The 11,919-nt window shown below is 38.7% G+C and overlaps 1 long non-coding RNA gene across 1 annotated transcript; it reads right to left on the reverse strand.

Moving 5' to 3' along the window:
- Nucleotides 1–1,955: 1,955 nt before the first annotated feature.
- Nucleotides 1,956–10,062, reverse strand: LOC113099726 (uncharacterized). The gene is made up of 3 exons (XR_003289512.1): nucleotides 9,720–10,062; nucleotides 9,383–9,429; nucleotides 1,956–3,299 (listed from the first exon to the last, which is right to left on the reverse strand). It is a non-coding gene; the product is annotated as an uncharacterized LOC113099726 (long non-coding RNA).
- Between the last annotated feature and the right edge of the window lie 1,857 nt (nucleotides 10,063–11,919).

The following is an 11,919-nucleotide window of genomic DNA, read 5'->3' on the forward strand; positions in this document are numbered from 1 at the left end:
GTTGGACATGTCGGTCCAACGGCCCCATGGGCAGGACTTGGCCAATGAAAGCTGCCATGAATTCCTGACCTTCAGCTTGAAGGTCTGGCTATACGCGAAACTACAGTAAAAGCAAATTTACTGTGAAATGTCTCCAGCACAATAGTCTATTGTCAATACAATAAAAAATTTGCGTGGGGAAATCTTTCACTTTTGGATCCCAATTGCATGAATTTCTACTGAAATTACAGAATTTTTACAAAAATTTGGTGAACCACAAAGGCAGCTCTGAGGGTATAGTTGACCCACCTAGCATTGGTAAAGATGATGAACCACACAGGCAAAAAATTTATGAACATCAGTTCAGACAATTAACAGTTAGTCCAGGTAGCACAAGTAATTTAGCTAGCACATGACATTCCCAAGACACTACTGCAAAATGTATGGTAAGCATAGTTGGGATTAATTTAACTAAGAGGTGATTAACTCTAAAAGTATCATCCAGTAGTAATGTCATTACTGGTATAAAAGGGAAAAGTAATTGGTAATATTCAAGTGATAGGTCAACGAAATTAGCTAAAGAGAGAGGCTGTGAGTCGCAAAACATAAAAAATGCATCTAAATGAGAAGCAGTGCAACGAGGACAACCTAGCAAACTCTCTTTTCGTCTCACTTTTGCGTCCAGCCGTGACGCAAAATGAAATGCTTTCATCTCAAGCACAAGGAGAGCAGAGCACGAGGCCTGGCAGCGGAGCGAAACGACGCCTGGCACTGTGAATGTCTCTGCATGCCCCGTGAGCGCGCAATATCTGCCGATCTGCCTCGACAGTGATCCGTGCGCGTGTGAAAGAACGCTATTAAAATGATAAGAGAGAACTTTAAACCAGATTAAACCGAGCTGCGCGCCACTAAACAGGACGCCGTCGCCACGGACCGGATACTTTCACGGAGTCGTTTGCGCGGCACTCTTCCTGCCTCCGTCTCTCTCCCTCTCTTTTTCTCTCGTCATTAATCTCGTGGCAGCGCTGCAGGAAACAGCCTTTCACAGGCAGCTGGAATTTCATCTCCTCCCTCGGTCTTTATTACTCTTCCACTCAACCTATCCCTCGTTCACCCCCCTCCTTCTCTCTCTCGCTCTATCTCTCCCTCCGTTTATTACGGCGCTCTAATCACTCGCGCGCAGGTAACAGAACACTGCGCTGCACACAATAGAGCCGGCCTTCATAGCACCTCTACGCACACACAAACAGAAGCCAGGCCTCATAAACTAACACGCACACACATAAACGCGCAGCCTCTAAATCGCACACGCCGTGGATTCTTCACTCAGAAGGGCAGGGTAAGTGACGAGGGGAGGAGGGGTGGCTCAGAATGATAAAGAGAGGGGGAGAGACGCAGAGCGTGATTAGAGAGAAAGAGAGAGGGACACGAGCGGCAGCAGCGTCTCGCGGAGCACGGCGGCGTTACGGAGCACGGCGGTACAGCAGCCCCCCCTAGCGGCCCATAGTGCATCTGCAGTGCTGTCGGCACGATCGGAGCTCGGCTTTTTGATATTCACAGACGTTTTTGCCATGGCCAATAAACCTGCATGTTGAAAAGTATTAGAATATATTATAAATAGGAATTTATTATTATTATTAACGGCAATATTGAAGTTGGATTTTAGGGGCATTTTGTTTGTTATAAAAGTAATATAATTTTACTTAACCTATATAGAATATGAGTAAGACTTTATTATTTTGAGAATTCTCTTTACTCCACCAAGTTTTCCCCAAACCCATAAATAAAGTTAAAAAAAGAAATATTAAAATATGAATTATATAAATTTTTTACAACTATGAAAATGTTATTCAACAAATGTTTTGAGTAAAGTAAAATATTAGAATTGTGTGAATATTAGTATTAGTATTAGTATAATATAACATTTATTTTGACCATTCTGTTGCCCCAAAATAAAATATTTATATGATTTATAGTTGTGGCTAAAAGTATTACAACACCTGACAGATCTGAAAATATTGATTATGTTCATGAAACATGCAGATGGTTGTTTTGAGCACAACAAATATCAGATGAAGTGAGTTGTACTGTTTTTATCCACTGTCAACTTTCCACCTTTTGCCGCAATTACAGCAGCACATCTCTCTGGCACAGTGTCAGTATATTTCCTGAGAACACTGTTATCCCAAGCCTTCTGCAACTCAAGCCAAAGGCTTGAATGGGCAATAGATCTGTCCAGTTTATTTTCCAAATCGCCCCCAATTTGCTCGATGAGGCTGATATGCGAACTTTGAGGGGACCAGTCCATCATTTCCAGTGTTCCAGCAGATCCCTTCCGTCGCAGGTGGTTCTTGCAATAGTTAGTTTTAAGGGTATTGTAATGGGCAATTCAACAAACAACTAAAACCTCTTAAATATGTCAAGTGTTCTAACAATTTTGGCCACCACTGTACATTTATGACAAACGTTAGAATATGAAATTGTGCATTCTAATTACTTAAAACAGAAATAAAAGTGTGAAATATAAGCAGAAATAAATTCAATTAAATTTAAATAAAAAAATAAAGGGCTACTTTGAATTACACCTGCAAGAAAACACGTAGAACACCTGGTAACTTCCTTGCATCCGCACCGAATAGTCTTGGCAGCACCGGAGCATCGTAGGGGTACTTTAGCTCAGGCAGAACTCTGGTGTTAATAATCTCTGTCTCGTATTCTGTCAGTCTCATTTCTCTCTTGTGGCCTCTAGTGCAGCCTCACGGCGTCATTCACACCAGCTCTGCACACACGGATGACGCATCTCTACACACACACATACACACATATATATTTTCACAGGGCGAAACCACAGATTTGTGTGTATTTATATTAGATCACAATGTTTAATCAGCAATTTACGCTGGTGAGTGACATGTTACCTGACATAAGTTTGATGCAGGTTTGAGTTTATGTCCTGATCAATTTTATTCACAAAATAGACAATAATTCTAAATGAACTGTTTTCAATGAAACAAAAATGTTTTTTTTTTTGTTTTTTTTTTGAGTATAGCTTTCAAATGCCAATATTATAATATTCCCATTTGACATTAAATGTTTCAAAAACACAGTGATAATACTTTTGTTTGAACAGAAAATGTGTTTCATATCAATACAATATAATCATAAATAAAATAATGTTGAGAGAGAAACAGAGAGCGGGGTAGAGAGAGAACATGTTCTGTGGGCCGAAGTTTCCTCCAGAGTCCTGGATTGCGTTATATTCCTTTGCTGTCTGCGTGTCGGCTCTTGGCGCAGAGGATCAGAGTGTCGTGCTGTGGCTCCTGCGAACAGGCAGACAAATAAACAGTTGGCAGGATCTGGTGTGTATGTGTGTGCGTGCCTGGCAGGACACGCTACTCGTCCGTGCCATTAAATCCTCTCATTTCCTTCCACCCATGTAGCTCAACACTGAAAAACACACTTACAGTACCCTCTCCATGTATACCAGATCTGTGTCATTGAATCTGTCTGTCTGTCATCTATCTATCTATCTATCTATCTATCTATCTGTCTGTCTGTCTGTCATCTGTCTGTCTGTCTGTCTGTCATCTATCTGTCTGTCTGTCTGTCTGTCATCTATCTGTCTGTCTGTCATCTATCTATCTATCTATCTGTCTGTCTGTCATCTATCTATCTATCTATCTATCTATCTATCTATCTATCTGTCTGTCTGTCTGTCTGTCATCTATCTGTCTGTCTGTCTGTCTGTCTGTCTGTCATCTATCTATCTATCTATCTATCTATCTATCTATCTATCTATCTATCTATCTATCTGTCTGTCTGTCTGTCATCTGTCTGTCTGTCTGTCATCTATCTGTCTGTCTGTCTGTCTGTCATCTATCTGTCTGTCTATCTATCTATCTGTCTGTCTGTCTGTCTGTCATCTGTCTGTCTGTCTGTCATCTATCTGTCTGTCTGTCTGTCTGTCATCTATCTGTCTGTCTGTCTGTCATCTATCTATCTATCTATCTATCTATCTATCTATCTGTCTGTCTGTCTGTCTGTCTGTCTGTCATCTATCTGTCTGTCTGTCTGTCTGTCTGTCTGTCTGTCATCTATCTGTCTGTCTGTCATCTATCTGTCTGTCTGTCATCTATCTATCTGTCTGTCTGTCTGTCATCTATCTGTCTGTCTGTCTGTCATCTGTCTGTCTGTCTGTCATCTATCTGTCTGTCTGTCTGTCTGTCATCTATCTGTCTGTCTGTCATCTATCTATCTATCTGTCTGTCTGTCATCTATCTATCTATCTATCTATCTGTCTGTCTGTCTGTCTGTCATCTATCTGTCTGTCTGTCTGTCTGTCTGTCTGTCTGTCTGTCATCTATCTATCTATCTATCTATCTATCTATCTATCTATCTATCTATCTATCTATCTATCTGTCTGTCTGTCTGTCTGTCTGTCATCTGTCTGTCTGTCTGTCATCTATCTGTCTGTCTGTCTGTCTGTCATCTATCTGTCTGTCTATCTATCTATCTGTCTGTCTGTCTGTCATCTGTCTGTCTGTCTGTCATCTATCTGTCTGTCTGTCTGTCTGTCATCTATCTGTCTGTCTGTCATCTATCTATCTATCTATCTATCTGTCTGTCTGTCATCTATCTATCTATCTATCTATCTATCTATCTATCTATCTATCTGTCTGTCTGTCTGTCTGTCATCTATCTGTCTGTCTGTCTGTCTGTCTGTCTGTCTGTCATCTATCTGTCTGTCTGTCATCTATCTGTCTGTCTGTCATCTATCTATCTGTCTGTCTGTCTGTCATCTATCTGTCTGTCTGTCTGTCTGTCATCTATCTGTCTGTCTGTCATCTATCTATCTATCTGTCTGTCATCTATCTATCTATCTATCTATCTATCTATCTATCTATCTATCTATCTATCTATCTATCTATCTATCTATCTGTCTGTCTGTCTGTCTGTCTGTCTGTCATCTATCTGTCTGTCTGTCTGTCTGTCTGTCTGTCATCTATCTGTCTGTCTGTCATCTTTCTATCTATCTGTCTGTCTGTCTGTCATCTATCTGTCTGTCTGTCTGTCTGTCATCTATCTGTCTGTCTGTCTGTCTGTCATCTATCTATCTCTCTGTCTGTCTGTCATCTATCTATCTATCTATCTGTCTGTCATCTGTCTGTCTGTCATCTGTCTGTCTGTCATCCATCTGTCTGTCTGTCTGTCATATATCTATCTGTCTGTCTGTCATCTATCTATCTGTCTGTCTGTCTGTCATCTATCTATCTATCTATCTATCTATCTATCTATCTATCTGTCTGTCTGTCATCTATCTGTCTGTCTGTCATCTGTCTGTCTGTCATCTGTCTGTCTGTCTGTCATCTATCTATCTGTCTGTCTGTATGTCTGTCATCTATCTTTCGATCTATCTGTCTGTCTGTCATCTATGTTTGTATATCTCTCTCTATCTTTCTCTCTCTCTCTCTATTTAGTCTCTCTGTCATCTGTCTGTCATCTATCTATCTGTCTGTCTGTCATCTATATGACTGTATATCTCTCTCTCTCTTTCTGTCTGTCTCTCTCTCTCTATCTCTCACTCTATTTAGTCTGTCTGTCTGTCTGCCTGTCTGTCATCTGTCTATCCATCTTTTGTCTGTCTGTCATTTATATGTCTGTATCTCTCTCTCTCTCTCTCTCTTTCTTTCTCTCTCTCTCTCTCTCTATTTAGTCTATCTGCCTGTCTTTCTATCTATCTGTCTAACTGTCTGTCTGTCTTTTTTTTCATCTCTTCATATGAGATGCCTGAACTGACCTTAAATGTGAACCCTTCTTTCTTTCTTTCTTTCTTTCTTTCTTTCTTTCTTTCTTTCTTTCTTTCTTTCTTTCTTTCTTTTCAAGAGACCTAGAGTTGACAGAGGCAACAAGACAGTGTTCGGCTGCTTCCTTTTCTCTGCCTCCAGCGCACAAAATCAAAGACATGAGACTTACAAGCAGCGAAAAACTTCCCCAAGGGAAATACCAGGCTTGCGTGTGGCTGCTGCCGTCGACAGGCACACGTACACACATGTGAACACACACACACCCTCACACACATGCTGCGGTAAACCACACTGGCAAGTGCTATACCAAATTTCATGCAGTACTGTTACAGTTCAGCTGATTCACACACACACAAAGAGAGAGAGCGAGTTTAACTGGACCCGTCAGGTGCTTTTTCATCTTTAATGTTCCATCTCCTGCTAGAATTACAAGGCTAATCTCAAACACACAATACTGCATTCTTCAGACAGAAGAGAGATAACTCATGGTAAACTTTTCTCTACTTGGAATAGCATACTACTTGTACTATTTTTGCATTATTTATAATGTGTACAGTGTAGGGATTTATTGACACAGTTGGCATACTACATTTGCAGCTTGGTTGTAGCATGCCGCATGGCACACTATCCCACAATGCAATACTGAATTTTAAAAAAAAACATACTAACATTACTATTTCTGCCATATAAAGTAGTATGCTATTCCACTTTTTTTTTTTAAATGGATTGCTAGCTTACTATTAAGTGTGCGATATTGAAACTTCTATTGAAACGTAGTTTTATATAGTATATGAAAAACGTACATTGTTCTGTGATTTGAAACTGTAGTACAACATTACTCATTTATTCCACCAAGTTGTGTACAGTTATCTTTTGAAAAAAATTTTTTTGTCTTATATATATATATAAGGAAAAGTGTTAATCTGAGCAGTCCAGTAAATGAGCTAGTTAAGAAAGAGATCTTAATGATCACGGTTGGCTTTAATTTTGGTCACACAGGAAGTTGAGCACATTGCATTGTGGGATACAGTCAGGGGCGCCATTAAGGTTTGTGGGCCCCCTGAACACCATACTCATTGCTCAGACCTCCCTCATTAAAACTTGTGTTCCACGTTCCGCGTATCCTGCTAACCTTCACCCCCCATGGTGCCCTTGGCTACAGTACTACAACTGCTGTGCTTCATTGTATGCACATTTTTGCATTTTGATTTCATTCATACAGGAAATTTGCATGCTGTGCATAGTAGTAAGTTAGTATGCCTTTTTTTTTTACTGAGATGATTACTCTTGAATTAAACATGTGATGAGGTCATGTGACACTATAGCACAATTTATGAAAAAGTATGTAAACTCTTAAATATATTTAAGACATTTAAAAATTTTCTTCTTAATGTAAGGAAGAACCTTTTGTGGAATGGAAAGAGTCAACTGATGTTAAAAGTTCTTCTTGGAACTATCAATGCCAATAAAGAACCTTTATTTTAACGAGTGTAGCATACAGTATACACTGAACAGGAAGTAGTAGAAGTGCAGCCTGTATTTGTGTATGACATAAGGAGATCAGTTCCATTAGCTGGCCAAATTTGACTGACAAGACCAACTGTTCAATAGAGATTTAGAGTCTCAGTGCCTGCTGTTAGCCTTTAAATGTCAACTAGAGAGCAGCACCAGACAGAACGAGAGGGACAGTTGTGTGCATTCCAGCACAGAGTCCCATCTGACTACATGTAAACACACACACACAGTGTGTGGGAATTAAATAGAGCATGAGTGCAGTGATTATTACATCCAAACACACACTGCACAGACAGAAAGTCTGAAAGACAGAGTTGTTTGGTGGTTGATTGGGATAAAATGCACCATGTGGCTTTTTCAGTGGTTTCTTTTTGCCTATTTTATGTTTCAGGCTTCATGACTTGGTTTCCTGAGGAAGGAGACACATGTGCTGCTGATTACAGCGCTGAATGCTAGCGGCTGGTGCGTGTGTTTACAATCACTTTTTGTCTTTATATCCATTAGATTTGTAGTATGCATTACCGATACTTGAAAATATAAAAAATATGGACAAATTTGCATCGATTTGCAGGGATAAGGCAACATTTTCAGTCGTCTTTGAGAGTGTTATCATTTACTGAGAGTAGATGTGATACTGCAACTCTAAACGCCCGTTCACACCAGACGTTTAATGATGAATGATGATGAAGTTTTAAAAAGAAGAAAAGAAAAATTTAATTCTATAAGATTGTTCACACTACAACTATAACGTTAAAGACAAAGAGGAACAATATTATTGGAATAGCTTTCAGAGCGATTATTATTATTTTTTTATCTCTAAAAGTTTTAGCTTTTAAAGCAGCACATTACAAATCTGCAGTTCGCAATTGGAACGTTAACATTATCGTCTGTTGGTGTGGGCACTAAAATAGTTATAGTTATGTTTATATTAATTGTTCTTGGTGTTAATGGGCCGTAATTGTCAAGTACCGTATTTTCTGGACTATAAGTTGCACTTTTTTTTGTTTGGCTGGTCCTGCAACTTATAGTCAGGTGCGACTTATTTATCAAAATTAATTTGACATGAACCAAGAGAAATGAACTAAGAGACATGAACCAATAGAAAACATAGAGGGCGCTCTATGCCGTTCAGTGCTCCTGTAGTCTACACTGAAAACATAGAGCGCCCTCTCGCGGCTGGAGATGGTAATGTTTTCTATTGGTTCTTGGTTCTAAATAAATGCGACTTATAGTCCAGTGCGACTTATATATGTTTTTTTCCTCATCATGACGTATTTTTGGACTGATGCGACCTATACTCAGATGCGACTTATAGTCCGAAAAATACGGTATTCAAAATTTCGCTAAATATTTGTTTGTTTCAATTTGATTTAAATGAAACCTTTTTATAGCATGTAGTTAGCTAAAAACTAAAAAGCATATTAGCACACTACAATATATTATGGAAGTTTATTTCTGCCTCGAGATAAAAAGAAAATGTAATTGCAACTGTTTATTCTAACATTTTATCGCAATTCTGAGATGCAAACTTATAGGATAAAAAGTTGCAATTACCTTTTGTTTTTAGTTCTGTGGCTGAAATAAACAAAACAGAATTGCGATATGTAAACTCAGAATGTATACTCAATATTCTCAGAATAAAGGTTAGAATTGTTAGATAAACTCGGAAAACTTGCAAATGTGTATATTTCTTGCAATTCTGACTTTTTTTTTTTTTAAAGAAATTGCAAGTTTATATTTCTTAATTCTTTGTTTATATCTTGCAATTGTAACGTAAATTGTAAAGTTATTGTCCAGGACCAATGTGGAGTCTGGGAAATGATGAACCCACTGCCCTGGTGCGCAGCTCGCTTACAGGGCCTCTCTGCATCCTCAAGCGCTGCGTGGTCCTCTCAGTGGAGCTGCGTGAGGGGGCCCTGTCAGCTAGTGCTATGGCTGGAAGCCCAGACCACACACACACACACACACACACACACACACACACACTGCCTGCTGTCAGACGGGGGCAGGATGGAATGTCAACGGGCAGCAATGGCTGCCACGGCAACAGATCCATCAGTGTCTGCAGAGGGAGAATCCATTACCGTGACAACAGGTTACATCATCCATCTCCGCGGAACTCTAACAGGTTCTGTTCCGAAAAATATATGAATGCTCCATTAGGCTTAACACTGTTATGTTTTTTTAATCCCATAAAATAAAATGATATAAAATATATGGCAGATGGATGGTGACATGCTCAAAACCCCTTACTGTAGGTTACAGTAGCAACATTATAAAAACCACACACGTCTTTTTCACAGAGGGCACCACAAAGCAGCAGCAAGAATCTCTGTCAGCATTCACAGTGATGTTTGGCGTGTTTTGGGTGTGTTAGCAGTGAGTTAGCATGTGTGTGTGTGTTTTTTTTTTTTTTCTTACCTCATCACTGATCTCGTCCACTCGGAGCACAAAAAAAAAAAAAAACAATCCTAAGAGCTTTACATCAGCCCAACTCCTGCTGACAGATCTGATGAAAGACAAAAAAAAAGTGTGAAACAACCACAGCTGAAAATTACATGCTGTCTCTCGCTGGCTCTGATTGGCTCTCAGTTCCTTCTTCAGTTTATTATTAGCGACGTGTTGACCACTAAAATAGACAGAATTAACATCCGCTGTGATAAACCACAACAACATCAAGCACATAGTCTGCCATGAGCAATCATGAACGACAGTCGCAATCAGTCCGGCAGAAACACATCTATTATGAATCCAGCTACTCTGATTGATGACGTTCATAGAATTCACTGGAATTACTTCCTCTTTTATGAACCCCATAAACAAGTGTAATGTGTGCATAATATATATATATATATATATATATATATACCAGTCAATATATTGACTGCCAGTCAAAATTTTTGGGCTGTAAATTTTTTTTTATGTTTTAAAGAATTATCTTTGATCCAAAATACATCAAAAGCAGTAATATTGTGAAATGTTTGTACTATTTAAAATAACTTCTTTGTATTTGAATATATTTTAAAATGTAATTTATTCCTGTGATCAAAGCTGAAGATGAATTTTCAGCATCATTCCTTCAGTCTTCAGTGTCACATGATCCTTCAGAAATCATTCTGATATGCTGATTTGCTGTTCAAGACCATTTTTAAGATATTTATAAATGTTACAATAAAGATATTCATAATGTTAAAGATATTTATAATGTTACAAAAGGATTCTACTTTTCAGCATAATAATAATATTCAATATTTTTGTTGAGCATCCTGTGACACTGGAGTAATGATGCTAAAAATTCAGATTTTAATCTGGTTTATGAATGCGCGCAAACTTGAGTTTGCATTAACCAATCACACCTGACCATGACCAGTCATGTCCAATCATATCGTGATGGACACCCTTTCTCTTACGTGACTTTCCCCCATTCATTCCCTCCAGTAAACTAAGGCCTGAGGGGTCTGTTAAAACCCAATGGGCTCAGGGGAGGCGATGTAGATGCAGAAAAACAAGTGATTTATACACTGTTTAATATTAATTTTTGTAATACTGGTGTTGGTTTGTTTTTGTACTTTTCATCCAGTATTTTCCAGGACACACTGCCTCCCTGATATACACAGTTGTGCTCTTAAGTTTACACACCCCTTGTGCAAAATGTTAATAATTGAAACAAAAATCATGAAAATTGCATGTTATTATTATTATTATTTTTTATCTAGTACTGTCCTGAATAAACTATTTCACATAACAGATGTTTACGTATACTCCACAAGACAAAATAAGAGCTGAAGTTATAAAAATCACCAATCCAGCATCTTCTGCATATTTGAACCCTTTCCAACATTGACTGTATGATTCTGAAATCATCTTTTAACACCGAGGACAACTGAGGGACTCGTGTATATAACTATTACTACAAAAGGTACTAATGCTGAAGAAGGCCACACATGCATTAAGAGAAGGGGTGTAATTATATATTAGCATAATTTTTTCATTTACACTTTATTTTATTGCAGGCCTACATGGTTTTGGGGTGTTTTATTTTGTTGTTGTTTTTTCACATTGCCATATAGCTAGCTAAGAAAATTCTGTTTTTATTCTCAAATGTTCAAGATTGCTAATTGACTCAAATCGGTATTAATCGATGGGAGATTTCTTGGCTGTTTTTGTTCGCTAGGCCAAAATCAAATCTGTCAGTCTACATATGAGTTATAAGAGTAGTGAAAAAGGTCTTCATACATAATAGATACAGTTGTGCGATCTATTACTCACAGGCAAATCTGAGAGATTCGACACTGACCCCAAAGACAAAATAAAACAAGTCGACTAACCAAATGCACAAAAGCAGATAAAAGCACTAGACGAGTTCTAGTTTGCAGCACATAAAACACAGACGTCGTTAGAGGCATAAATTATGAATATTGGGAAATAAGAGCAGCGCTGCTCTCCGCCCGTGTTCACTGACGGTTTCCCGGGAGCGTTATTTATCTCGGGAAGCAGGCCGAGCCGGAGCGTGTGATCAGGAAGAGAGCGGGAGCTTGACTGATGTGTGTTTATGGGGAAATGAGTGATGCAGAGAAACACAGCACAATGTATTATAGACAGCACTGACAGCTGTATAATT

Source organism: Carassius auratus, unplaced genomic scaffold (assembly GCF_003368295.1).
Source record: "Carassius auratus strain Wakin unplaced genomic scaffold, ASM336829v1 scaf_tig00217025, whole genome shotgun sequence".
Classification (NCBI taxonomy): Eukaryota; Metazoa; Chordata; class Actinopteri; order Cypriniformes; family Cyprinidae; genus Carassius; species Carassius auratus.